Here is a 2,859-nt window from a genome sequence, read left to right on the forward strand (position 1 = left end):
AAGAAGTATGTTTTCAAAACATAAGAGCTAGTATATTTTGGGAGTAGTATTGAGCACCGAATTGGGGGCGGGCATGAGTTCAGATGACTCACGCCTCCATAAAACCATGTAGCCATCATGGGTAGAAATGAGTCATACTTTTTAGATGCACCCCTTTCGAAATAAACTAGTGGATCCATTAGGCAGTTCAGGTCCTATACCTTTGGCCAGGTATAGGATATGCTGGCAGCATGAGGTAGATCGTTGTATCATCACTATAGCTCTTAAGTGATGGTTGTCAGTTAGAGAAACTCCCACAGAAGTTATTGTATTTTTATATACATTAGTTTATTGTATTTTAAAATATATCTCAGAGTTATTTGTATCTTGCACACACACAGAGTTGATATCATGTTTTTAAACAACTTTTCTTTATATTGCACTTGCTTTTAAACTGCTTTATATTGAAATGAGTTCAGTCATGTTGAGTTGAGTTGAGCCAGGTAAGTTAATCAGTTTCTCTCAGATTCTTTCTAGCCTATGTATTTTAGCATTCCAACTCGCATACTCGTACATTCAATGTTCTGATGCCAGTTAGCCTGCATTGTATTATGATGCAGACACAGGTAACTAGGATCGGCATCTCGACACATCGTTGATCCAGTGAGCAGTCCAGAGTCTGTTGGTGAGCCTCCTTGCTTTCCGGAGGATCCATTTCATTGCTTTGTAGTTTAGTTTATTAGGATGTTGTGGGGTCTGTCCTAACATCCATCTCAGTTGTTATTAGAGGCTTCATAGACAGTCAAATGTTAGTTTTTTTGTCTTTTGATTGTCATTATTCCATGTTGAGACTTGAGTTTGCCTTAATGGCCAGTTGAATGTTCCTTTATAACATTCCAGTTTATTATATTAACTTATCTTTGTTTAATTTAAGTCTTCGAGTGCCAATCCCGCCTAGGGTGTAGGCTCGGGGCGTGACAGATTCTTTCGTGACCAGCTCCGCTGATAACATGCTATAGGTTTGTAAAGTTGGAGAGAACAAACCAGTCAAAACTTTCTCAGGATATCAGGTGTGGTCCAATGCAAATTGAATTACTAGTTCAACACTGAAGCTTAGCATGTTATGCTTGATTGGATCATTGATGTGAATAGTCTTACAGGGTTGCTTACTTTGCCATATGCAGAATGAAATAAATGCTATCAAGTGGGACCCCTCAGGTTCCTTGCTGGCTTCACGCTCTAATGATACCATTTAAGGAAGTCAACAAATTACAGAGAAAGTTGAATTTTAGCTTCAACTTTTCCTGCTTTAGGACTTTGAATGTGTTGTTTCCAAGAAATTATGCTTATTGTTTCTGTGCAGATATGGAGCATGAAACAGGATGTATGCTTACATGATTTCAGAGAACAACGCAAAGTATCTATTTTTGCAAGATTCATTTAATTAAATCAGACATCAGCTGTTGACTAATATGTTTTTGTTAGGAGATATATACCATCAAATGGAGTCCAACTGGCGCTGGTACAAGCAATCCGAATAAACAGTTGTTGCTGGCAAGGTATTCTATCTATTGCTACCGGTCATGCTTACAGTATTCTTTCACATCAGTGTCGTAGATTATGATTGGATCATTTTTCATACCTAAGCGATAAAGGTTCTATATTTTGCCAGACACAGTGAGTTTTCACTGTTTATAAGAAGATACTCCCACCATTCCATTTTATATGACACTATTTTTGTTGTCCTTTCAAGCCCCTGCTCTGTTTGCACTTAAGTCTTCTAGTTGAATCAATCTTGTGTACCATATAGCAATTTTAGGGGGTAGTGAAGCATGGTGCCTGCTAGTTAGTAGTTACATTATTCTATATAAATTTTGTTCAAAGTTCCAATTCTTTACGTAGAAGAGTACCAGTTATATGTTAAAGGCGCACTTAAGCTTTGAAGCGTGGCTCAAAAGCCCCAACGAACTTTCAAGCCCCAAGAGTTGAGTTTCAAAATTTGGAATAATTGTGATCTAGCCCGTAATGGCGTAATCCCCTTGCGAGTAAAAATAATCCAGAGAGATATAGTTTCACTTTAACCGTCGTGTGCGCTGATTTAATGTAAGGTTAGTTCTTTGAGCTTATTGGTTATGTTTTATTGTATGTCTGTGTAGTGCTTCATTTGACTCTACCGTGAAGTTATGGGATGTTGAACTAGGGCGTCTTCTTCACAGCTTGAACGGTCACAGGTAATGGATGTTAACTCATTATGTCTAGTACTTGGAACGGACATAGGAGATATTAAGGCACTCTTAATAAAATTACACTTTATAATCGTCAAATGATAGGCTTGAGTATTATGGGGTTTGTTCACTCGTACTCAATTGAACTATCAAGACCTATATACCTAGTCCTTTTATTTGGGTGGGGATGTGAGGGGAACCTGTTTAGAAACTATGCCTTTTAGAAATGCAGAACAATTGAGGCTCAAATTAAAGTCACATGGTAGATAAGCGCTTTTCTGGTTTCACCTAGTGTCTGGTTACCCAGATTGGGACCCTACTAAATCATTATGGCATTGATCTAAACTTAAGGTTGCGGTACTGCTAGTATAGTTGTTCCTCTTACTTAAGTTGTGGTACTTCGGGTTGATATTCTAATTAAATGTTTCTCTTAAATACCAGTTGATATTCAAGTTGCATCTATTCTTCGACAGCAAAAGTGAAGACAGAATTGAGAACTGATCGGGTATAATAGAGAGGTGACGCAATGCTTAACCTGGAAATAATATAAAAAGGAACTATATGAGGAGCTGGAATATACCACACATGGAGAGCAAGAAATTGGAAATTATTTCGAGGAACAAGGGTGAATACAGAGGATACAACTGCACAGACA

This window comes from Solanum stenotomum, chromosome 7 (assembly GCF_019186545.1).
Source record: "Solanum stenotomum isolate F172 chromosome 7, ASM1918654v1, whole genome shotgun sequence".
Taxonomy (NCBI): Eukaryota; Viridiplantae; Streptophyta; class Magnoliopsida; order Solanales; family Solanaceae; genus Solanum; species Solanum stenotomum.